The sequence below is a fragment of the Callorhinchus milii genome, unplaced genomic scaffold (genome assembly GCF_018977255.1).
Source record: "Callorhinchus milii isolate IMCB2004 unplaced genomic scaffold, IMCB_Cmil_1.0 Scaffold1, whole genome shotgun sequence".
In the NCBI taxonomy this organism is placed as follows: Eukaryota; Metazoa; Chordata; class Chondrichthyes; order Chimaeriformes; family Callorhinchidae; genus Callorhinchus; species Callorhinchus milii.
In genome coordinates, this window is record NW_024704742.1 from 60,599,300 (window position 1) to 60,627,079 (window position 27,780).

General features: G+C 38.6%; 1 long non-coding RNA gene across 1 annotated transcript in view; it reads left to right on the plus strand.

Moving 5' to 3' along the window:
• The window catches only part of LOC103180214, a 94,730-nt gene that overhangs the window by 2,866 nt on the left and 64,084 nt on the right, over window positions 1-27,780 (plus strand). Inside the window, exon 2 of the long non-coding RNA XR_488068.2 lies at window positions 6,360-6,443. This is a non-coding gene — a long non-coding RNA (uncharacterized LOC103180214). The remainder of the gene's footprint in view (window positions 1-6,359; window positions 6,444-27,780) is intronic.

A 27,780-nucleotide genomic window follows, 5' to 3' on the forward strand; every position in this document is an offset into this window, starting at 1 on the left:
TGTACAACTTCCAGTATGTAGGATGCATGATGTAATTTTAGCTGTCAGATTTCAGGAGTCCCAGAACATCTGTTTCTGTTTGTAGTAAAAGTGAACCCAGTTCTTGTGCTCAGTATATTTATAGCTACCCATTTGCAGGTTACTGGACAAAAAGTAAAACCTCCCATCAGCTTTGAGTGATTACTGACTAGTATTTGTGGATTTATCTTTGAAGAAAGTTCTTATGGAACAGATCAGCTTTGATCATGTTTAATCTACTGCAGCTGACTCATAACACCATCTTGAAAATTCAAAAGCTGCTTGTAAGGCATGGCCTCAAAGGAAATTCATTCTTGTTTTTTTCCGAAATGTAAAAGGTTGTTTATATAAAGCAATAGGAGCATGAATGTGTTCTATACTTCTACATCTATAAAAGTGCTTATCCATGTTGCGACTACATTAGCCTGCTTGCAAAGCATATTAAAAATCTATTGTTTGTTTTAACCAACGTACTTTATTACAAAATAATTACATTTTTAGTTCCGTTATAACATTGTTGATTTTCCTGAGTATCTTGACTATTACAGTTGTCTCGCAGATTATCTTCTCAATTTCTAGGATATGAATGATGATCTCTGTATTGACTAGAGAATAATAAGAACAAGATTAATAATGTTTGCATTTGACATAGCACCTTTTAGTTCGGGAGGATGTTTCAAAACACTTCTCAGGATTCCCTGCAAAGTGTAGTGACTGTATATTCCGTAGGCAAATGTGGCAACCAATTATCCATGAAGTGAATAAGCAATCTAGTTTGGGGGATTATTGGCCAAAATGTTAGGAAAACTTTCTTCCCTTTCGAATAGTGCTATGGGATCTTTAACATCCATCAGAACTGGTAGATGGGACCTCAGTTTAACTTCTCATCTCCACCTCCAGCAATGGAGTATTCCACGAGCACTGCACTGGAGTGTCACCCTACGTTGTGAGTTCAATTTCCTGATGTGCAAATTGAACCCTCAACCTTCTGACTCAGAGGTGAGAATGCTACAAAATAAACCAGGATAGTCTCATAACAAGCAACATAAAGCAATATTTGTATGATCTTACGTCAACAGTCAATGGTAAGATTCATAGAGGATGGAAATTTCCATACTTGGGGATGAAAAGATAATCTCTCGTGCCTTGCACTGTTTTCTCAGACATGGCCAATGCTTCTACAATTAAAAGTATATATTTTTTGGATTTTAATATGTTTTCTTGCCCCTGAAAGATTTACATCATGTTAAAAATGGTGTGAGTCATTTGCTTACGAGTTGATAAGATATGGAAAGCACCTGCACTGCCAAGTCTGTGTGGGATTTCCTCCAGAACTAATAGGAAATCCCATGCAGAAGAATCCTCCTCCTTACAAAATTAAAAAACAACCTGAACATTTCCATGTCCTGCCAAGTACGCAAACATACTACATGCTGAAAATAAAATTGTTCCACTGTATGACCACAACTGACCTAAATATAAAGCTCTACATCTGCAGTATGTTGCATCTGCCTATCCTGAGTTCATTTCACAGAAGGATCCATTTAATACAGGTTTGTTCCTATTGTTACAAATTAATGCTGAGAATTTTGCAAGTGAACATTTTGAGACCTTTCAAGATAAGTTGCTTTAAAAATTTACATTCTTGATTTCACTGAAAGCATCTAACAGTAATCTTGCAATTGACATCCCTATACAGAAAGCTTTCTGGAAAATGCTATTAACACAATAAATTCAGCAGCTTGACTGGATCCAAAATTACAGATTAATCGTATTTTGACACTTTTAACAATAAAGAATAAAACAGTGTTTTAATGAATCCGTTATCTACTCAGTAATTACAACGAGCTGTATGCAATAACCATATTTTTCTGGAAACGTGGCTCTAAAATGAATAATGATATGAAGAGCATTTGGAGACTGCTTGTGTATCTTGGCTTATGTAAAAGGATTGTCAAATTAATAGCAACACAGGAGCAGACTGCAGTATCAAACTGCTTTTTTACCCCTAAATCCCAGTGATTGTTGGAGGGAAGCCTATTGTGGTGTTTTTTCTTATTTCAGCACAATTGATTTCCATGGTTCGATGGTTTGGTTAAGAGATACAGTATTTGTAGTGATAGGTGAGTGATTTAATGAATCTGGAGTATTGTTCACAGAGCACTAACACTAAACACAACATAGAGAAGCTATTACTGTCACTGTGGTCATTCACATTACCAGATTGTAATCACTACAATACTGGAGTTTTATCATCATCAGTATATTGGAAGCATGCGATCAAGGACAGTTAATAGACTGGTTTATTTTGTTTTTATCGGTGAGATGAGGAATTTGATCTGCACGGTTTCAAATAAAAAAATATACATTGTGAAAAAGGTGCACATGGCGGTCCTCATATGGTAATTATCCCACAAGAACTTCCCTTCCATTTTATTTGCCAGTTTGAAAACGTGTCTACATCTCGAAGTCTGCCTTGGGGTTCTGTGTATCTGCCAAGCTTTGACAGTGTGCCTCCTCAGAGGCAGTACAGCCACCAGGAGACCCCGTTTTTCAGAAATATTTGAGCCAAAAATGCAGATCATCTGGAACTCTGCAGCTCGGGTCCAATCTCGCTGCAGGCTCTGTGACCTTATCACTCCCACCCTGACCCGGCTCCACTTGTTCCCTATCTCCCAGAGGATAGAGTTCAAAATCCTCGTCTTCACCTTCAAAGCCCTCCACGACCTTGGTCCTTCCAACCTCTGTGACTTGCTGCCCCCATATCAACCTGTTCCGCTCCCTCTGGCCTGCTCCACGTCCCTGCCTAGCCCACTCCACCAACAGTGGTCAGGTTTTCAGCCTCTCTGCCCCCACCCTCTGGAACTCCATTCCACAGTCCCTTCATCTTGCTCCCTCCCTTGCCTCGTTCAAGGCACGCTTCAAGACCCTTCTCTTCAACTGTGTCTTCGGCCAGCCTCCTTTCCCTACTCTGCCTGCCCTCCACCCTACCTGATCCCAACCCACTGCTCTAATTCCCTAACTGTCAAGTGACTTGAGATTTCCTCCCAATGTGAAAGGCTCCACACAAATGTAATTTGTTTTTGTTGATTTCATCAACTTTGATTGGGATGGGATGTTCATGTGTATTGTTGATTTGTATCTTTGCATTTCTTTACTCATTCTACAGCTTGGTCTGTTCCAATAATATTGCTCAGCAGCTAAGACATTGAAACAATATACTCCTGTGGCTTTCTCTGTTAGAATTTTGGAAGAGCAAAAAATATACTTATAAACATTCTCCACGACCAGAATAAAACCCTTTTTGATTCAAATTAGAAGGAAAATGTGAACAGTTGTCCCAACCATAAGAAATGATATTAGTCAATAGTGCTGACCTAGTGAATGTGGAAAACAGGAGAGATGGAGGCTCCTATGAAGTTGAAACATGAATTATGAATTAGTTGGGTCAAATATACTCACTCATTCTAAACTCCATACCCCCATCACACTAGTCCTTCCCAGGTTCTACTGGCTCCCTATCACAGAACAGATCAACTTCAAGATCCACACATAGTCTACAAGTCACTTCATACCTCCGATCTGCTTACTTCCCACTTCCCTCATCTGGCTCCGGGCTCCTGCTTGTCCCTGTCCCCTCCACTCCAACATTGGTGGCTGTGCTTTCAGCCACTACAACCTGAAACTATGGAACTCTCTCCCTCAATCCCTCCATCTTACCCCCTCCTTCCCCATTTTTAGATCATGCCTACCTCTTCAACCGTGCTTGTGGTAATCTCTCCCCGGCTCGGTTTCAGGCTCCACCAATGACAACAACAACTTGCATTTATATAGCTCCCTCCACGCAGGATAGAGTCTCAGAGCGTTTAAACCTTGACTATTCCAAATCAATAATGCCAATGTAAGTCCTCCAAAACGCTATCCCACATGAAGGGCACTATACAAATGCAAGTTGTTGTTGCAGTTGACCTTAGAACCTTTTGGGTTTGGAATGGGAAAATCAGCCAGGGTTCCTGCTCCAAATTGATCTTAGACAAACTGCAATATTCTTGGAAATTGTTCAATGACCTGATCCCTTAAAACCTAAACATTAGTCAAAGCCCATTGGCTCAAAAACAAAGTTGGAATCCTATCATTTGAATCATAAATTATGTTGATATTTCTATCTTAAAGTTTAAATTTGGTTATGTTGCCTAACAGTTCATTAGATTGTTATGCACAAAATGTTTTAATAATTTATCATCCCATATGAAAAATGTTTAATTCGGCTTCAGATAGCAATGTATTGCTCATAATTTCTAACATTTCTGATGCAAAGCTTAATTACTCAACCATGTATTTGATCAAATCTCTTTGTTATTACAGAGTGACATTTGATTGTTATCATTGGAGGCGTTTCCGAGCTTACTTTCCTTCCCAGACTTTTTTCGCACTTTGCAAATAATGCAGATTTAAATGATAAAAACAGAAGTCTCAATTTACATTTACAATCTGTTTTGCATGTTTTCAATATCCCAAATTAAACCCTCCCCTCCCAAGGTTGAGATCATTTCAGTATTCTACTATGATCTGCATGATTCATAGGAAACTAAGGAAAGAGTATCATTTTTTTAATCAAGTCCACTGTGCTGCCATGAGCAGATTTTTTTTCTTTATTCACTAAAATGAATACAATATATGGGCTCCTTACTCACATATGCTCTAGTCATAGAATAACATGTGAAATAAATGTTTACAACACAGAAAAAATCATTCTTCTGTACAAATGGTCACTGTTTCTGTGGTTGTTTAACTTTCCCCACTGAAGCTCTCTGATCTTGTCACATTCCCTGCTCTTTACCTTACCCCTTAATATTTTTCTTCTCTTTTTCATGCCCCCATCACAGCATCAAGCTGCTTTTTAAATAAGTCCAATGTCCTGTTCTCAACCACCTTTCCTAGCAACCTGTTCCAGTTGTTTATCCATATCTATGTATTTGTGTTTGTTTGTTTCCCTGCTCCTCCAATTCATAAATTTTTTATCAATTGAGTATATTTTCTAACTTTGTCCTTCCTCTCAAAATACATTACTTCCCATTTCTCTGCATTGAATTCCATTTATTGCCACATAACAATTTCAGGCATTCTCTCCTGAACACACTTCTACCAAGGTAAATTATCAACAGGTGTCTTTCAATAACTTGCCTAAGTTAGTGATTATTTACATGTGAGCATTTATGGGGATAGCAGTAATCTAATCAGCCACATGGTGCCTCACAGTTAAGTGTAACCTTATCACCATGTACATTCAACTCATGTTGTGTGGGTTTGAACCTATAATCTTCTGACACAGAGGCAAAATTGCTACCTTCTGAGCCAAGTTGATTGTCTTGTAGCATTTAAAATAGAATTGAATATCTTAAAAAGTTCTTGGAATAAAAGGCAGTATAACCAGAGAATGAAATAGATTGATGATTATAATGGCAAATTGAATTATAATCTTTGCATTCAATATGGTGCCTGATCACATTGAAAAGTGGCTTCTTTGTAATTAAAGTGAAACTCTAATAACTCACCCCTAGGATAAGTTGACAACTCCACATAACTCATGACTCACTCAATATCCTGTCTATTTCCCATGAGAATTTGGTGCCAGGATTTCTAACGGTAGATTTCGCCCACAATATATACAGTCAATTCACTTTACAGCATATTCTGTAAAGTGCTTTGAGACATCTCGAAGACGCGATGAGGCCCGATATCAAATGCAAGGATCATTATTATTATTACCTATATTGGACTGATGAACAACAATCATAATAAGAATGTTTCACTCTAGTTAAATGAATAATTAATTTTCTTTCTAAAGTATTCTGATCAACTTATGAATGTAGTACAATTATTTTCCCTTAAGCTCATCCACTAGGGAGGCATGAAACAAAAGTTTATTTTCGTTATGTGTGTTCACACCTCTATCTTTTCTCTGTCTGGGAGATGTGGCTCTGTAGGAATTCAAGTAACTCAAGAGCAAAGGAATAAAGTCAATAACAAGGCACACAACTCAGTAATCAAGCATATAACTCAGTCACAAAACACAGAACCCAGTAACTGAATACTTAACTCAATGATACTAATCCTTTAATTTATTATAGCACCTTATCACATCGTTGAGACATCTCAAAGTGCTTCACAGATATTACTGTAAAGTGAATTGACTGTGTGTGAAACATGGGAGCCAATCGTGCACAGCAGTGATGACAAACAGTCATGGATTGAGTGACCAAATGTTTTGTTAAGGGATTATTACCCCAGGAAGAGTTATCTGCCAACCAACTAACAACCAGGTTCCTATTTATTGCTAGGTAAACAAAGGCGTGTGGAGTAAGGAAATTTGCCTAACATTTTGCCCTGCCTGGGAATTGAAGCTGGGTCCTCTCACTTGCGAGGTAAGTGCTCTAACCGATATACTACAGGACTCTACGAAAAAAACATGTAACTCTGAAACAAAACCCCAAATTGTTGTGTTTTTGATATAATCTAACATCTAATGACTTTACGAGTCCCAAAAGTATATTCTAAACAACTTCCCCAAAGATCAGTTTCTTCCCCTCCCTATTGTACACCATGAATTCCTGCTCCATGCTTATTTTAACACAGCGCTGCAATATACACAAGGGAGCTGTGCCATTGTTTATGTAATCTCTTATGATTTATTTTCCACTTCTGTTTCATTTCAATGAGAACTAAAGAAACAATAAACCCTAATCTGCAACTTGTCTGAACCAAATATCAGTTCAGTTTTCACAACATAACTCCCTTCCCGTGGAAGCATCACCCACCATATGTATTTAGGGAATGAAGTGATTTCAGGATTCCGACCAGTTGATGTCTGTACTTCAGTTTAGAAAGAGAACCATTATGTAAGAAAAATCCCATTGAATGCATTTTCCAGTTAGATAAATGTATGCAAAATTGGGATGTCAATCAGTCACATGGGTTTCAAAAGCAGCGTGTAGGAAACAGGAAACTTTTCATTCATTTTAGAACTGGTTGAAAAAAACAAACCTTAAAATGTGGTAAGTGTGTGAGAAGCTGCAGCCCTGTTCTCAATGAAAGATTGAACAGAAGACCCTTGTGCAGTCTTGAGTTCCGTGCTGTGAATCAAATAATATTGTCTCATCTCAGTGCAAATTTATGACCATTTAGTGTTATTTCTAAGGCTCTTTGAAGAGCAATACATGATGAGAATTATGCGTGGTTTGGATTTACAAAGGTTACCCTTCTACGCCTGCCAGCTTGTAAAACACGTTTGGCTTCCTGGAACACAAGCTGCGACCAAGAAACTTTCATCTGTAGACAGCAACCCATCAGGGTTAAACAGCAGAGAGGGGTCAAATATTTGGAGTTCTACTATGTTTGGGATTTGAAAGCATTCATCCAAAATTCTCAATGGATTAAACAGTGGAGTGATGCTGGGAGGTGGCGAGGGGGGCTGTCTCCTTGGGATTGTGCTGCCTCCAAAGTATAACTGGCAATGGAATATTGGATTCAAGTTAATCCTCTGTGTTTGTCTTGTTAATTCAGTTCTTGAGACAGCCATGTCCACAGTACTCCAGAGTATTGCACTTTACAGACACTATACTTTACAGTAAATCCTGTGAAGCACTTTGAGATGTCCTCCTAATGTGAAAAGGAAAGACGCTATATCAAATGCAAGGATTAATATTATTATTTTCTTCCTCCCTACATATCCACTATTGAAAACTAACATTATGGGACCTTTCCATGTATATGGAAATAATTCTTAGAAAGAGACCATTTACATCAAACCCACCTCTCCTTTCATGTCAGGAAGACCACTCAAAAAAGCGCTTCGCAGGATTTACTGTAAAGTGTAGCAACTGTGTATTTTGTAGGCAGTTTTAATTTGTTATACTCTCTGACTGTTGATCACTATTTATTTATTCATATAATAAAGATGAAAAAAGAAGTTTCATTTTTATAGCGCCTTATATATAAACATGTTTCTAAGTGATTTAAATATTGTTTTATTCCACACATTAAGTATTATCGAATATGTTTTATGTAAGCAAGCATGACACACAGCAACAACAAACCATTTACACAGACCAAGACCCACAAATAGCAATGAAGTAAACAACCATTAACAATAATAAACCTTTTATCTGATATAGCACCTTATAATGTCATTGGGATCTCTCGAAGCACTTCACAGAATATACTGTAAAAGTAGATTTTTTAAAAGTATTTATTTATTAAAATTAAAAATTAATTAAAATTAAATTAAAATTAAAATTAAAATTAAAAATTAATTATTTATTTATTAAAACTGTATGTTTGTTGGGTGAAACGTGGCTGCCAATTGTGCACAGTTGTGTCCCACAAACAGCCATGGATTGAATGACCAATTTATTATTATTATTTTTTGGAGGGATTATAATCCCTGGAAAGTGATCCGTCAATTGACTAACGACCAGGTTCTTACTTGCTGCTAGGTAAACAGAAACTTGTGGAGTAATGAAACTCGCCTAAGGTTTGCCCTGCCCAGGAATTGAACTGGGGTCCTCTAAACAATATGCTACAGGACTCCATATAATCATGTAATCATGTAATATAACATTAATATTAAGTATTTGACTATTCAGTTGTGAATGCTTTGCATCATTATGTACATCATGATACATCCACACAGAGAAACCTTGCAGTAACAATTAAAATGAAAGTAAGTGCCTATTGGATATGTGATTGTTGCTCAGATAAATTACTATGAATCGTGTGAACTGCCTCGAGTGAACTCAGGGAGGACCAGGGTTGCAACAGAGCATCCACAGAAAACACAAGATGCAATCAAATCATTTTCACAAAAACAAAATTCCAAAACACATTCTGCACAATCTTGTGCAGAAAAATCATATTGTGGCCAATTTAATTCCCCGGAGGAAATAGCTGTAAGCTAATGCTGTCTCTTGGAAGAGCTTGTGAGCTGAGCAGTTTCAAAATCCAGTCCGTAGTGAATTTAAACCAAACATCATTAACTTAGCATAAGTTTTATGAACATTTCAATAAGTCATTCAGTTTTTCTTTTTCTGGACAGAAACATTACAAGCTTTCAGGGATAGAGTTTTCACATCATCAACAATATCCAAACATCAGCTTTAAAGCCTCAAGGCTCTTTGCAGCGCACAATAAAAAACACTGATATTGATCCTTACATTTGACTTGGTACGTTTCACATCAGGAGCTCATCGCAAAACACTTCACACGAGATGCTAGTGAATGTATATTTGTAGACAAACATAACAGCAATGTCCCACAAACAGCCATAATGTGAATGACCATTTTTTAATTTGGGGGATTGTTGGTCAGGACACCAAGAGTAATTTCCTTCACTTTAGGATTATTCTCCATGGAGCAGGAAAGGTTAAGAGGAGACTTAATAGAAGTTTTCAAAATGATGAAGAATTTGATAGGGTGAACAAGGAGAAACTACTTCCACTAGTGAGTGGGTTGGTAACCCAAGGACAATGATTTAAAATAGTTGTTAAAAGAAACAGAGGGGAGGTGAGGAGAAATGTTTTCACGCAGCAAGTTGTTTGGATCTGGAACGCATTACCTGAAAGGATGGTGGAAGCCGATTCGATAGAAGTAGATCATTATTTGGGGAGGACAAATTTGCAGGGTTATGGGGACAGAGCTATTTACACAAGCGCATTGTGGTTATTCTTTGCTTTTTGTTACATTTACTGGCTTTTGGCAGAGATTATCTGCTTGTTAATAAATTTAGCAATCTTTGGCTGTGAATGCTTGTATTTAAACTGTCATTTTGATAGTCCTGGCTCTATTGTCAGCCAGATTTCTATTGTTTCCCAGATTTATTTTAGCTGTCCTAGCTTTTTGTACCCCGTCAAAGATTGGTAAATTTAACGATCAGCATAAAATAACTCCCACTATATCTCTAAGGACACAATCTACTTGCTTTATTTGGATACAAAATAAAGCAGATTCAACATGAAGCACGTTAATAAATGTCTAATACATATCAATATTATCTTTGCTTTATGAGGCAAACCAATGTAAAGTGCCTTTTTTAGAAATAATCTCTGGCAATCTGCCACAAACAGTAAACTAAAAAGCCCCTGTTGTCCATCTTTGACTTTCAAATATTTATTGAACTTTTCTTATATTTTTTTTAAAAGCTAAAAAGTGCTTGAAGAATTGAAAATGGATGATTCCTGCCTTCTATATCAAATAGAAGGATTATTTTAATAGAGCTAAGGTTACATGTAAATAAATTAAAGTGAAATACACCATACCCATTGAGGCATAATTGAAATTGCCAAAAATCCAGGTTCCACTGTACTGAATGGTTATTTAATAAAAAAAGATGCACCACCAATGTTATATATAATAAACCATACAGCATTGGTTCCAGAGAAATGGCATGAACCTGAAGGTTTCAGATGGTATGAATTACAATTTGTTAAGCAATATTTTATCAATGAATGAACTAATTCAGAACGGGATCCTGCTTCAGCGATTGTTATACGTTAAAACTGATCAAGAAAGTTAGGATCTCCAGAATATAATAATAATAATAATAATCCTTGCATTTGATATAGCGCTTTTCACGTCGGGAGGACGTCCCAAAGCGCTTCACGGAACACACTGTAAAGTGAATTGACTGTATATTTGTGGGCAAACGCGGCAGCAATGTCCCACAAACAGTCGTTGATTGAAAATGATCAATTTTTTTTTATTATTGTTTTTGGTTTTGGAGGGATTATTATTATGTGTGTGGAGTAAGGAAACTTGACCAAGGTTTCTCCCTGCCTGGAATTGAACTCAGGTCTCTCGCTTGAAAAGGCTCCATTATTATTGTTGTGTATATATATATATATACACACACACATATATATATATATATAATATCGAAAACAAAAATAGAAGTTGCTGGGAACACTCATCAGGTCAGGCAGCATCTATGGAGAAAGGAAAGTGAGTCAACGTTTCAGGTCCATGACCATTCATCAGAGCTGGGGCATGTTGGGAGGGAGAGGCTTTTTAAGGGCTAACAGAGAGGGGGGAGGCAGGGCAAAGAAGACAAGGAGAAAAATGGGGCAGAGGACAGGAGATGATAGGTTAAAGGACATACCTTAACCCTAACCCTAGTGCTGAGTATTCCCAGCGACTTCTGTTTTTGTTTTTTAGATTTCCAGCATCGGCTGTATTTTGTGTTTTGCATATACATACTGAACCCTGAGACTTTGCCAGGAGTTTACGTCAAATAATAATCCTTTAATCCTTGTATTTGATGTAGCACCTTATCATGTCATTGAGATGTCTCAAAATGTTCACAGGATTTTACTATTAGGTATAGTGACTGCCTAGGCAAACATGGTAGTTAATTTGTACAGAACATTGTCCCACAAACAGCCATGAGAATTTTATCTGGGTGGTTGTTGGCCAAGACATCAAGCGAAAGCTGTGACCTCAGTTTAACATCTCATCAAAGGATGGCACCTCTAACCATGAAAAACATTTCCAGCACTGTATTGTAGTGTCAGCCTACACTGTGAGTTCAAAGTCCCAATGTAGGGCTTGGATCCACAACCTTCTTACTGAGAGGTGAGAGTGTTATTGCGCCTTTCACGATGGGAGGATATCGCAGTGCACTTCACAGGATATTCTGTAAAGTGGAATGACTGTTGTAAAGGTTTGCCAAATGAACAGGCTGAAACCTGCAGCACAAATTAAACCTCAAACATTGCATGTTCTGTTGGAACTCTGCTCCTAACACCATCTTGATTTGGAGGTTATTTAAGAAATATTGTGATTTGACTCACAAATAAATACAGCAGTTGGTTGTTCTTTCAAATACACAGCGGCTTGAATGGTTTTGTTCTGTGGCATAAACTTCTCTGGTGAAAATCAAATTAGACATCCTTCTCCATGATTGTGGCTGTTCTAAGATCAGTGAGGAACTTTAAAAGAACCATCTGTTGTGCAAATATAATTGCCTTAAAAAAGCTATATTCATAAAGTATAAGTTGGACATCCTGCTTCACATCACTTATTTCAGTCGTGGATTGGGTGACCAAATTATTTTTTACAGTAAGTACGAACCCAGTTGTTAGTCAATTAGCAAAAAGTGATCTAACAATTGACTATCAACCAGGTTCCTACTTACTGCTATGTAAACAGAAGCATGTGGAGTAAGGATTACTTGCCGGTATCTGCTTGATAGAAGCACCACAATTAAGGTGACTTCAATCTTCAAGGGCAGTGAGATTTACCACCATTGGAATTTCAGGTTCCAGTATCTGATGGATTATACCCTGAAAGAGTTAAAGAAGGTTTTAATTAAAGGGGTAAAAATATTTATGTGGGAATCTTAATGGTGATCAGTTTTCTGTGAATCATATTCTTCTGAATTGGTTGTAATTGTTATAATAATAATAATCTTTGCATTTGATATAGCTCCTTTTCAACATGTCTGAAAGCACTTCACCAGGTCTGGTGATTGTGCATTTTTGGTGAAACCAGCAGCCAATTTGCTCACAGTATTGAAGAGGATAACCAATACTATTTGGGACATTGTTGGTTGGGGCACTGGAATAAACTCTTTTTGAATCGTGCTATGAGATTCACCTGAACAGGAACTCATTCAAATTCATCTAACTCATCCAAAGCATGTTGCTTCCAGAAATGCAAACCCCCCACTTCAGGCGCTCTGGGATGCTATCCTGCGTGAGGGGTGCTATATAAATGCAAGGTGTTGTTGTCCTCGTTGAATATCAGCTTAGACTGCGGAAATAATAGATAATTATTTGGAGAGGACAAGTATTCATGGCTACGGGGAGTGAGCGGGGGAGTGGTATTGACTTGGATGGCACTTTTCAAAGAACCGGCACAGACACAATGGGCTGAATGATCTCCTTCTGTGCTGTGTAAATCTATGATACTGTGACTGTGGGTTCGAAGTTCTAGCATGAATCTGAGGTGAGAGTGCTAACAACTGAGCCAGGCTGACACTTTTGACTGAACATTATTTTTTTTGGTCAGCTCGGTGTCTGACACATGTGGAAATCCATCACCATGTTTAATGGTGATGGGTTTCACCATTCCAAGAAAACTGAGAATTCCATGCCTCCCACCTACACATGTAAATCCCAGGGATAGATTGTTGGAATGGAATGCACCCTTTTTCCCTGAAGGGATGCATCCTGCTTACCTAATTCCAGAAGATATTCGGCGCAGGTTGACAAGAGACAAGGCTTGGGGATCCGAGTGTGTGTTGGAGTGCTGCTGGAGTCTGACCAGCTAAAACCGCCTATATCGCTGCCACGGATATTGCTGTCTGGCAAGTTATCCGCTGCTTGTCCAGCTACGACCACCATACCTGTTAGTGCTTTTCCTTGTAGGGTTAACAGAAGCTGAGTGGGATGAATCCCTGCCCTAAGTCCTGCCGATGAGCCAGGCTGGCTGTACTGTCATCAGCAGTGCCCTGGAATACTGCAGAGTTGCCGACTCGGAAACCAGACTACTGCAAACACCATTGGCTCGGTTCTGACATACTGTTGCCAGACATAGCATCTTGGAGCCCGTTCATTCCAAGGAGACCCACTGACCTCCTTCCAAAGGAGGATTGATCATTAAAAAACTTCAGAATGAAGCTCCAGAATTGTCCACATCGTGGCTGGTAATACAATATAATTTACACAGCACCTTATCATGTCAAGAGATCGCCTAAACAAAGTGATTATTGGCCTCAAAAGCATGTCTAGGGAACAATTAACTTTTTTCCAAAGGAAGAAAATGGTGAAGACAAAAAGAATAATTTTCACCCAATCAATATTTCATTCCTCTTTGGATCCAGGAAATTATCATCTGTTGTGAAATCATAGTTAAATAATGTCAACTGTACTGTCAGATCTATGTTCTCCCTGTTCCGATCAGCTTCAAGGGTCATAGAATCACAAATAGTTTGACGCTTTCATTTCTTGGAAGTTTATTGACCTCCTTCGGGAGATGAAATAAAATGGCAACATGCAAAAAGACTGAAAGCACTGATAGTATCTAATCTTCACCTCCAAAGCTTCATTCCATGGATTGCTACTTTTGTATGACTTTTGGCTTCTTATGGCATTTTGGCTTCCTAATAGCTTGTAACTTCCACTCTGAAGGGTAATTTTTTTCCCCCTATCCTTAATTGTCAAGAACCAGCATCTTTCACCTTTGTTTCCTCAATAAAAGAGCAGTTACAAAGCATTTTGGCAATATGCTTGTCTCATGCATCAGGAATTTGAGTTGATAATCTAGACAGACACTCCTGTGGGGGAGCATTGCATTGTTAGATCTGCCATTGGGATCAAACATTGAAGCTGTTTAGGTGCCTGTTTAGGTGGACACTAAAGATCCCATGGTACTATTTAAAAAGAGGAGTTTCTGCCGGTGTTCTGGCCAACAATCACCCAGATGAAATTGATCACTCACTTCATGCATGTTTGTGGGGCATAACCGCAAAATTAGCTAATGCATTCGCCTACAGTTACAGTCTTTTTTCACAGTAAAAATGCTGCAAAATGCTTTGTGAAATGTTTCAATGACATGATAAAGCGCTATATCAAATTCATATTTAAGAGTTAATACTACGAGTTAGCCACATATTAGACAATGACAATTTGATTACATGTGAAAGCACAAGATCGAAAGTTCAAACTTAGCTAGTTCAGTGGTTCATTGTCAAAAGCTTGGGAAGGGGCAATTTGTTCCATAACCAAATCCAAAAGCCCTGGAGTGAAGAAATATTTCACTGAGCCAATATCACTTGTGCAGGACAATTGACGAATGGGTTGATCCAATGGGGACAGAGTCAATTTGGTTTCACAAAATTTAATTCCAAGATAAATAAATGATTGCACAAAACTTAACATAATCACTGACTTATATACAGAATATTCTGCTTGGAGCCATAACAGGGATGTGGTTACCATGTGATAATTGCAATTATCAAGCTCTAGACAAGCCAGCACCACTGACAGTAAACTGTCTACTCCGTTGCATTTGCTGACTGATCTTTTCCAAGCGTAATACTTCCTGTGGGTAGAAATCTGAACTGTGCATGTGAAGACTTGTCTAGGTTTCAGCAGATTTGTTACCTTTATGAGACAGACTGGTAACTGAGGTAAACCTAATTTATAGATAGCCTGAAGGCAAGTTGCAGTGAAATGACCACCATAGAAGTCATTATTAAAATGGACATGATATGGCATAATTTGTAGTGAGGAATTCCTGAATAAGGAATTCCCTTAGAAATCCTGTTGACCTGTAGGACATCTGCTCCAGCAGTAGATCATGTTGGGCAAAGTTTCCACTGTGGAAATGGCTCATGGTGTAATTTTGATGACTTAGGCGAGTCCACATTTGTGCAGCTCAAGGTTCATTAATATAATAATAATCCTTGCATTTAATGTAGAACTGTTCATATCTGAAGGACATCTCAAAGCCCTTCACAGGATATGTTGTAAAGTGTAGTGACTATATTTTGTAAGCAGTTGCCTTCACGTCAAGAAATACCTCAAGTTACGCCCTGATATGAACTTAAAATGGAGTCCTGTAGCTCTGTTGTTACAGCACTCGTCTCGCAAGCGAGAGACCTGGGTTCGATTCCCGGCAGGCCGAAACCTTGGGCAAGTTTCCGTATTCCACACGCTTCCTGATAATAATCCTTCAAGAAAAAAAGACAATAATAAATTGGTCACTTCAATAAAAAAAAAAAAAAAAAAAAAAAAAAAAAAAAAAAAAAAAAAAAAAAAAAAAAAAAAAAAAAAAAAAAAAAAAAAAAAAAAAAAAAAAAAAAAAAAAAAAAAAAAAAAAAAAAAAAAAAAAAAAAAAAATACAACTTTTTTGACACTTTTTTTTTTTTTTTTTTTTTTTTTTTTTTTTTTTTTTTTTTTTTTTTTTTTTTTTTTTTTTTTTTTTTTTTTTTTTTTTTTTTTTTTTTTTTTTTTTTTTTTTTTTTTTTTTTTTTTTTTTTTTTTTTTTTTTTTTTTTTTTTTTTTTTTTTTTTTTTTTTTTTTTTTTTTTTTTTTTTGTGGGACATGCTTGTGCGCAATTTTTTTTTTTTTTTTTTTATTTGCCGGCTTTCGGCCCAGAAATAACATGTCAATTGCACTTTACATTATTGGGACACTGCTGTGGAAGTGCTTTTGGATTTCGCCACAAAATGCTTGCATGCAATTGCACGGTGTTTCCACAAAATACAGTCAATTCACTTTACAGTATAAACTGTGAAGTGCTTTGAGATGTCTTAATGATGTGATAAAGCGCTATATCAAATGCAAAGATTATTGTTGGTAATAGTAGTAAGTGTGAATTGTGTTGCATAACTTCTGTGGCTATTTTCTGGTGCTATTTTAAATTAGCGAACTTCTGTACATCAGGATTCCAACCCATGATGTTTGTGTTATTAGTCCTCAAACATTACCACCGCATTACCATTCCCTCATAGATCCTAACTTAGCATTATTTTCCGAGCAAGACAAGATTCCAGACAGGAATAGAATATTTCTGTTTGGCCCTCAGGTAAGTTTTGACTTTGACTTGTATAGTTTTATCAGTTCTCATATTACACATCCAATAATATCAGAGTAATTTCTAAGAAATTGAATCATGTTCATACAAGTATAACCTCTCATCCCCCCATACTAAAATACTTCAACAGTTGATGAAAGGTAAATACACAGAGAAGCATTGTATTGTTGGAGGTTCCACCTTCAGATTAGATGATAAACCAAGGCGCTGTCTGCCTGTACAGGTAGAAATTAAAGATCCCCTGGCACTACTCAAAAAGTAAAGGGAGTTGCTCCTAGTGTCACGGCCAACAATCCCCCAGATACAATAACCATTTCCTTCATAGCTGTTTGTGGCAGAAATTGGTTGCTCTGTTTATTTACAAAATAAATATCACTACATTTACAGTGAATCCTGTGAAGTGCTTTCCTCCTAACATGAAAAGCATTTCCTGGAGAAATCCCATAAGGCAGGGTACTACTTTTGTTCATCCTTTAGTAGCCACATCATGAAAAGCAATATTGGAAGCAGATTACCTACCTGCAGGCATCTAATTTGTGAGTTACAAAAGGATTTATAACTTGTGAACTGTGCAGATGTGTCGATGATCCACACAGATGATGATCGATGCCCTCTCACTGCAACTGAAAGGTATACAAAAACTCACAGCGTCCATTGTAGCTCTTATGATGAACAGCTTCCTGAAGTAAACCCGCAAGATTTCTTGGTACCTTTTGACACATAACATAATAATAATAATAATAATAATCCTTGCATTTGATATAGCGCTTTTCACGTCAGGAGGACGTCCCAAAGCGCTTCACAGAATATACTGTAAAGTGAATTGACTGTATATTTGTGGGCGAACGCGGCAGCCAATTGCGCACAGCAGTGTCCCACAAACAGTCATGGATTGAAAATGACCAATTTATTATTGTTTTGTTTTTTTGGAGGGATTATTATTAGGCGTGTGGAGTAAGGAAACTTGCCCAAGGTTTCGCCCTGCCTGGAATTGAACTCAGGTCTCTCGCTTGCAAAGCGAGTGCTCTAACCACTGAGTATGGTAGTAGTATTCAGTTGTCTTTCTTTGTAGAAAGGCCCCTATAATGGTGGTTTAAATACAAACAGCATTGCAAATGCATGATGGCAATTCTTCTTTATTTTTAATGCACAGCTCTCTGTATTAAAATTCTCTTTGTGTCTGAAAGATGACCAGAAATGTTTAACATTTCTAAATATATAAACCTACTCTGACAAAACTCACTGAAATCAAATTATACTAATTGAGAACAGACCAAAGAAATTGAGTTTACCAATGTTTATACTGATCCTGGAGCCACAGTGACCAAGGATACCACACAGTCCTGGTGTCAGCTTTCTCCTATTCTTTCTCTGCTTCCGCCACTACCTCTCCCCTTGGGCCGGTGAGACCCTCATCCATGTATTTATCACATCTAGGCTTGACTAAGCCATTTTTCTGCTTACCAGACTCCCCAACACTTCCCTCCTAAACTGGAGACTATCCAGAACTCTGTAGCCCATGTTGTTTCCCGCACCAGGCTCCACAAGCCTATCACTCCCATCCTCTCATGCCTCTATTGGCTCTCCATTTTCCAGCAGTTCAAGTTCAGGGTCTTCATTCTCACCTTTAAATTCCTTCGTGGCTTCCCCTCTGCCTACCTCTGCAACCTCCTCAATCCCTACTTACCTGGCCACTCCCTTCACTTAGCAAGCACCAGCCTTCTTCATTTCCCTTGCCTTACGAGGCCCACCATTGCCGGTGGCTTTCAGCCCTTCTGACTCTGCTTTCTGGAACTCCTTCCTGGAAACCCTCCGACTCCCTCCCAACTTCAACTTCTTCAAGGTCCATCTCAAGACCTTCCTCTTTGAACATGCTTTCGATTATCTTTCACCTCCCCTCCCCATTCTCTCAGCTCCCACCCCTAGCTCAGCTTCTTAGCTCGTACTGTTAAGCCCCTAGGACCATCCTCTCAATGTGAAAGGCGCTAATTCAAATGCAAGGACTAGTATTAATATAACTTACATTTTGCATGCTTAAAAGCAACATGGAAGTAGTTACATTACACCCAGTGCAAAGCCACAGGAGTGAGAGATCAATTTCCTTGTAGTCTTTCTGGTAATTCGGATCATACCCTTTCAACTGCAGTTATATCACTGAGCACAACAGTAACTCCATGCGACCAATGTACACTGTGCATTATAACTAGCCTATAAACATCAGATGAAGTCTGCACATTAACTTCCGATTCACACCTGAAGAAGTAATCTTAAATGCTCACTGCCACTAATCCTTGAACACTGGGTGGACTTTGGGCATCCTGCAGCACCAGATATTTCTCTAAGCAACAACTCTCACCCAGACACAAACAAAATCTAACAGCAAGTGACCTTTGAGGTGAACCCACAATATTAATTAGGTCATTTAATTACCCAGTTCTGCAACTGCTTATTTTTTTGCTCCCACTTTCCAGATATTTTATCTTCCCCCTCTTCCCCTGTCTTACGAGGCCCATCATCACCTGTGGCTTTCAGCCTTGCTGCCCATGCTCTCTGGAACTCCATCCTGGAATCCCTCCGACTCCCTCTCAACTTCATCTTGTTCAAGGTCCCTCTCAAGACCTTCCTCCAGAACTTCTTCTTAACAGTACACACCTACTCCCTGGCTGAGAGGACACGCAACTGACACCTGTCCTCAGGCCAGTATCTGTGTCAATCTTGTGTCGGCCACATGTAAATACAGTCTATGAGAGCTGCCTCGATATGGGTAGTTTTACTCTTTCAACAATACAATGCATTTATACTTACATAGTGCCTTTCACATCAGGAAGATGACTCAAAGTGCATGTCACTGCTAGCTGAGCACCCGAGCTGGGGCTGAAAGCTGATTGGGATGGGTATGGGAAAGATGACCGAAAGTGTGGTCAAAGAGATAGTTCATGAGCTGAGTCAATAGAAAAGTGTGGAAATATTTGCTGAAAATTGCAGGGAAATTCTTGACAAATTTTGTAGGAAATGGAGGGGAGTTGATTGGTATTATTGAGGTACATTTTACTGCCAGCTTACATTTTTTCACTTTATTGATAACAACTAAACATGAGGAAATAACACATATTGTTGCAAAAATATATTAATCGGTTCTTTAACAAAAACTGGGTGGACTTTTTTGGGGGTGGGTGGGTGACACCAGTGAGGTTACAGGAGCTCTCAGGGCTCAGCACCGCACACAGACCCAGAGAGAGAGAGACACACACACAGAGACACAAACTCAGACACACAGAGTCACAGAGGAGATAAAGGCACTGATATACACACACATACACACAGAGACACAGACACACGGACAATCTCTCTCTCTCTCTCTCTTTAATCACAACAGTGGGGTCTCCGAGTGAAGCCCATTTGCCACTTGCGCCGCATTGCGCATGTGTTTCTGGAGCTGCCCCACAAATAGTGACATCAGGTAAACAGCAGGAAGGCCCGCAAGCCAGAAACAAAGTCTATAGATGGTTTGTAGTTGAGGAGAGTGTTTAACAGCTGCACTTTTCTATTAGCCCAGCTCATGAGATAGATCTTGAAAAAGAGGGGAGGGTGGGAATGAGTCAGCGGGTCTCCAGGATGGAGTTTCAGAGAGCGGGGCCAGAGTGGCTGAAAGCCCATTCATCATTGGTGATTTCACTAAAGATTCAGGAAAGAAGTGATTTTATGATTATAAATATTTTTATTTAGACTATAGACTGTCCCAAACTAATAGAATAACACTATGCAATCTCACTGTACAATTGTGTTTCTGGCCATTTTCATTGGCATGAATGTTGACAACTGTATACTTCAGCACACATATGCCCTCTTTGCAAGATTGGGCACTGGTGGATTGTATTTGTGGAGTCCTGTAGCTCAGTGGTTAGGGCACTCCTCGCAAGCTAGAGACCTGGATTCGATTCCTGGCAGGGTGAAATGTTGGGCATATTTCCTTACTCTACACGCCGCTGTTTACCTAGCAGTAAGTAGTAACCCGTTAGTTAGTTGATCTGCGGATCACTATTCCAGGAGTAATAATTCCTTAAAAAATTTTTTTTAAATTGGTCACTCAATCCACGACTGTTTGTGGGACACTGCTGTGAGAAACTGGCTGCTGCGTTTCACCAACAAAGTATACAGTCAATTCACTTTACAGTATATTCTGTGAAGCGCTTTGACATGTCTGGAAGTTGTGATAAGGCGCTATATCTCAAATGCAAGGACTATAGGATTACTATTATTATTATATATTAAAAGGCTTTAAGTGACTCTTATTTTGAAAAATTGTTCAGGGTATATTCACTTATGTTCTCTTATGTTCACAGTACATCTCGGAAGAAGTTGCATGGGAGATGTTTTAAGTCTCCTCTCAGAAGGTATGGATTAAATTACCTGTGTGTCTGTTGTGCAGTGGCTTGTCCTGAAAAAGATTTTGCTCTCTTCTGGTGTGGTTCATAGGGAGACAAAGAAGGCAGTATTCAACAACTTGCATTTAATAGCGCCCCTCATGCAGGGTATCATGCTAGATCGCTTGACAGTGATGGAGTACAAGTCCAAGCCGGGGAGAGGGAGGAGATGATCGTGGAGTCCTGTAGCTCAGTGGTTAGAGCACTCGCTTTGCAAGCGAGAGACCTGCGTTCAATTCCAGACAGGACGAAACCTTGGGCAAGTTTCCTTACTCCACACGCCTAATAATAATCCCTCCAAAAAACAATAATAAAAATTGGTCATGACTGTTTGTGGGACATTGCTGTGCGCAATTGGTTGCCGCGTTCGCCCACAAATATACAGTCAATTCACTTTACAGTATATTCTGTGAAACACTTTGGGACGTCCTCCCGATGTGAAAAGCGCTATATCAAATGCAAGGATTATTATTATTATTATCGTAGGCAAGGTTGAAGAGGAAGGTCTTCAGGTGCAACCTGAAGATGGGGAAAGAAGGGATAAGGTGGAGGGATAGTGTTCCAGAGTTTCAGGGTGTAGTGGCAGTAAATAATGTAAACAAAATATGTCTTAAGAATATTTGCAAAGAACAGCTCATCTGCATTCGAGGTTTTGCAGATTTTTTTGCAAACTACATATAATAAGAAACAAAACAAAATGCAAAACTCAAAACACAACATACTGAGTATTAGCGACTTTTGTTTTTGTGTATAATACGAATAATCCTTCCATTTTATATAGTGCCTCTTCATGTCATCGAGACATGTCAAAGTGCTCAACAGGATTTTAGTACAGTGACTGTGTTATTCGTAGGCAAATACTGCGGTGAATTTGTGCATAGCAATGTCCCACGAACAGCATTGTACTTCAGATGCAATGCATACAGAATGTTTGGGAACTGATGTAGACTTGCTTAGGTTTCTGCTGAGCATATTGATGATTTTTAAGTGGAGCTCTTCCACTGCGATGGTGTTTTGAGCCATTGATCTCAAATTTCTTGCTGCTTGGGAAGTTGGTTAGAGAGGCTAAGTGGTCCAATGGTTTACACTTGCCTGAAGCTGTTACCAGGATATTTTCTGCAGCCTTTTGGTGACCAGTTAATGTTTGACAATCTCGGAATTGTTGTTGAGAACATACATTCACCCCTCAGTGGCTGATGTAGAGTGAGACCTAAAGGAAGTGTCTGTTTATTTTTGATTGGTTTGAATACCATAAACAATTCTAATTCTGTGTGAAGCATGATGCCGCAGATGCCCTCTGGGCTTTAGTGCATTTACTGGGTGTGCCACTGTCGACTTGTGCTGTTACATTCACGAGAAATGTGGTATAGTCATATGATCCTATTCGCTGATAATAATAATAATAATCCTTGGATCTGATGTAGCCCTGTATCACATCTTCAAGATGTCTCAAAGCACTTCTCAGAATATACTGTGAAGTGGAGTGACTGTATATTTTATGGGTGAAACGCAACAGCCATTTGCCATGTATAAGTCTAATATCTGATAGTGTGTAATCTTACAGAAGATGGAAAGGTATAATTGCAGTTTATCCAAATGATAAGGTTGCTATTTGTCAATATGATAAATGAAAGAATTTACTGCCAATGGTGGTGCTCATCCAGTATTTTCAATATTTTGAGATATCCTCTCAACATAAAAGGCACCGTATAAATGTAATTTGTATTATTTAGTTAATGCCTAACACTGGATCACTGTGGATGATTGTACTCCTCTGGATATAGCAATAGAGGGAAATGTTTACCTGTTCATGGCCCAACTTCCTTCTTCAGATGCAACATTGAGTCAGATATTGGCATAGACCTGACCCTAGCTATGGTCCTGTCAATCTTCAATCTTTTACCTCTTCGCTGCCTTGGTAAGATAGTTAGAGATGAGAATACAATAACCATGCTGACATGCTGCTTGACATTGGATGATAATAGCATCAATCTTCACCTGATGGATCCCTGGACCAAAAGTTGGAATAAATTCCCATTGACTCAGAATGAGAAGATAATTGTGTTGTAAGTATATCAATTAGCAGGTAGGCAATAATTGGGAACAGTCACTGAAAAGGACTCTTGTGAGATAAAAGGAATCATTACAGAATCCATGTAAACAACAACAACAAAATTACATTTATAGAGCGCCTTTCACTTTGGGAGGACGTCCCAAAGCACTGAACAGTCAGATGTCGGGGTCTGAGCATGGGGAAAGGTGGTGTAGGGGTGAGGGAAGGTGGAGAGGTGGGAGGGAGACCAAAGGCAAGGTCGAAGAGAAGGGTCTTGAGACGGGCCTTGAAGGAGGCAAGGGAGGCAGCGAGGCAAAGGGACCGTGGGATGGAGTTCCAGAGTGTGGAGGCAGAGCGGCTGAAAGCCCGGCCATCGATGGAAGAGGCAGAATGACGGAAAGCAAACAACCAGCAGAGAGCTTGGCAGACAGGAAACAAAAATAAATTAACTTAGGGACATTTATTTACAGCAAAGAGTCAGTGTGGCTTGAACTAAACATTACATCATTGGAACAACATGGCAACCTAACGAGAATGTTAAGCACAATATTTTTTATAGTTAAATCTGCAGAACAGCTGTCTTCTATTCATACGTGGAGGTAGAATAACAAAGTTTACTGATGAAATATTAAATAATCAATTAAAATGAAATTCTATAGCAGTCACAGGGTCACGAAAGAAAAGGGAATGAGTACATTTGTGTTATTTGGATCTTGAAATTTGTAATGTCCTGTCTATTATGCTTTACTTCATTTACCTTCAAAGAATAGAATAGTATTGCTAATAGTCTAACTCACAGTATCCTAACTGGGCTAAAAAGCTTATTTTATTAATATCCACTTCTTCAAAGTGATATGTATTGATATATTGTCTGCATGTAATTGTGTATTGTGTATCAGCGCCTTGGGACGTCCTCCTGACGTGAAAGGCGCTTTATAAATGGAATCTTGAATCTTGTTGTTGTTGTGTATGTATCAAGGGTCTTGATAGTAAAATCAGCAATTTTGTGTTCTCATATTGTGTAATTATGGATTAAATTCTCACAAGTTTTGGAATGACATGTTCTTTTGTATTTATACATACCATATAAACCTTATATACGATAATGTCCCATATATTTTGTTGCAGTCTAATCAGTCATAGAGAGTTTGCAATCATTCTGAAATTACCACCTCTCTGCCTTCCCTCACCCCTACACCACCCCTCCCCCCTTCTCGGGCCCTGACACCTGGCCCTTCAGCGCTTTGGGACATCCTCCCAACGTGAAAGGCGCTCTATAAATATAATCTTGTTGTTGTTGTTGTTGTTATTGGTCCAACTCATGTTTCTGCTGAAAAGGAAGAATTTTTTTGTCTTTTAATGACGTGCAATATATTAGAAAGAATTATTTGTCATCCATGTAAATATAGAGTGAATGCAGGGAATAGTTTTGACAAGCAGCTGTTGAAAATACTGACAGGCTGCTCCTGATTTGAATTGGCTGAAAGACTTGTGTATATGTGGACTGGAGGTTTTTCTGATCATTGTTTGTCTGTGTGTGAAACAGTTTCCAATTGTAAGAAGTAGAGCATTTCAAAATATGGAAATATTCAAACTATTCTTTGAGACGACAAAAAGAATAGCTTTCTCACAGAGACGTTGTGTCGTTCCAGGCCTTTATTTTCAACACAAGAAATGACAGAGAATAATATGTTTAAGCAGCCTGATTTGCAGGTGGCAATGCCATGTGTTAGGTCAGCCTGCCTCAGTTGTTAGCACTCTCACCTCTGAGTCAGAAGGTTGTGCGTTCAGTCCCAGGTCAGGATTTGGTCCATGTAGTCATGTAGTCCAGGCTGACACTCCATTGCAGTGCTGGGTGTGTGCTTCATTGTTGGAACTGGGATGAGACTATAAATCAAAACCCCTGTCTGCCTGTTCAGGTGGACATTAAAGATCCATAGCACTATTCGAAAAGAGAAGGACGTTTCTCCCAGTGTCCTGGTTTGTATTTCCAGAAAATGTGTAAACAAGAAGATTCCCAAGTGTTCAATAAATATGAAGATTAGTACTGTAAATAAAACAATGCGTGAAACACAGACATTTTAATCTTGAGGTAAAAAGTTCATAAGCGGTCCACACTGAGGTCCTGGCGCTGGAGACTTGAGACTAAGTTGTTTGGGTTGATATGACAGACATGTGCACATCCCTTGAAAAGTTAACAGTGGATGTTTCAGCACAGAGTTTTGAATTACAATTGTGATGGGATCTAATCACAATATTTGTAACAGTTTTCACAAAGGATTAATAAATATTCAATCATGCTGATAGCTGGATGTGTGGTAATTCCAATCCATTGTAACTCTGCAACTTGTGCCCAGAACTGGGAGTCCGATGGGTATTATGAAATCGCAATAAGTTACCAGCAGGATCCAATAGTTAATCAATCTTTTTGTGAATCCTGGTGCGAGTTGAGCACCATGTTTCAACACTATGATAATTGAACATTAGGGAATAGCACAAAGAATTTAGCAGAATGCTAGGCTGAGAAAAAAGCTGAAAGCAAAACACTGAAATAATCCCAATTTACGGTTTGCAAGTGTCATCATTTCAACCCCAATAAACCATCCTTTCCCAGGATCCTGAAGGTTCAATTTGATGATGTAGTTGGAGGATGGTAGGGTTGAGCAAGTTCTGACTCAAGATCATAACATCAATTTGAATGATGAATACCCTTCGGCCCATCTTCAACTGCAAACAGGAAAATAGAGATACATGTTTCTATTATGTTCACATATGATCTGGGTACAATGGCATTTTAAAGGGTTTTCAATTGTTTAAAGTTCTCAGGGATTATATACAGCCAACAGTGGTGAGGCTATAATTAAATCAAGTGGTTCTCCTGACATCTAAACCATGGGAATGAATCAGACATGGTTTAAAGTATTACTGCAGCTCTGAAAGCCAGCCATTTGCCATTACAAATAATACTCTATTTGGCAAATGTTTACTTTAAAGTTATTTTTTCATGCATGGGTACAAACTAAACTCCTTTTCCCTTGTTACATGACCTGGTGATAGACACTATGGCATTTGCTGTTGAGTCCACTTCAGATAGATATTCCTGACAGATGTTAATACTATTTTCTGTTCAGGAAGATGACAGCCTTTCTTCCAAATACTGTGGTCTATCTAGTATGCTCCAAATACTGTGGTATTGTATGCTTGCAGGTGCAGGGCTATAATTCTATAACTGAATGGATAAAGAAAATGTATATTTTTCTAATATGGAGATCTGTTTCTGTTTGGGAAGTGGAGAAGAGCCAGAAGACAGTATTGCAGCCAAATGATATAATGATGGATTTGAACATTTATGTTCTAGAGCCTTGTGTTTGTAATCAGATTAAAAAAAGCTTTTACCAAACATTTTTTCATGAAGTTAAAAAAAATTCCTTTAAAGGAATTTGTGACTTCACAAAATTGAGGAAAGCCATGGAAGTCCTCTGCCATACTTGACTCGCTTCTAAGTGTCCTTTTATTGCATGCTATTCAAAAGTTCCTTAAAAGAAGTAAGTAAGCAATGTTAATCTCAAGAACCTTCTCTTCGACTAGGACTTTGGTCACCCTCCTACCCCCTACCCTCCCTGCCCTCCATCCCTCCTGATCCCAACCCCCAGTTTATGTCCAAATCCCTAACTGTCCAGCACCTTGGGAAGTCCTCCCATTGTGAAAGGCGCTATACAAATGTAATTTGTTGTTGATGTTGGTGCAATGTGGGTTTATAGTGCTCCAGAGGAATGCACTATAATATTGTTTGTGGGTTTGAAAATCTCTAATTATCTGTCATTGAAATGGTAGGATTTCTTGAAGAGAAGATTATCAGGATCCAAAAGTTCAAACAAACCATTGTATAGTTGCAGTGTTGCCACCTTGTGTATTTGTATCTAGAACTGCCTCTGCCTCTTTTAGGAGCCGTTCAGTCCAATATCACCATTTCATCAGAAGCTTTGAATGAGTAAAATGGTTTAAATAATCAAAGTTGTTATAAGGCAAACTAATACAAATATAATATAAACGTATCAGTAGGTGGGTACAGGAGTGAGGCTCATTGCAAGCATAGAAGACTATTTCCTTAGTCAGAAGCACAGGATCTAGTAGGTCATTCAGTGTGAGACCTTTAGTAAAGAAGTTAATAATATCCTCATTCTTCATGGTTAACATCTATATTCAAGGTTGAAGCAGATATTTGTGTCTTGTTCGCAATTACTTACAGAATGGATTCAGTTTCTTATCTACCACCACAGAGCTGCAATTTGCTCTTCTTCCTTGTTAATGTAGATGACATTTTCAGCAATAATGCTTTACACTTGCTAAAATTTCATGCTCAGCTTTGTAAAGTGGAATCAACCAACAGAAACATAACAGAGACATCTTTAGGGCAAACCTGTTCTATCTTTGGAAAGTTACAGATTTCCTTAAAGGATTGGCAAAGGAGGTAGTGAGTCAGTGGATACTGACAATATGTCATATTTTGGTTCGAACAATCCTATAGTTTAAATTCAGTGTTTATATTTACATAACCTTCTTTATTGTCACAGCTGCATTTTCAGTTTAGGCTTTCCGCAGTTACCGATATTATTGAAGTGATAGACACCACTTTCCAGTGTTTGGCATTCTTGTGCATGAAGTGCATATGAAGTGTGGAAGGTTTTGAGC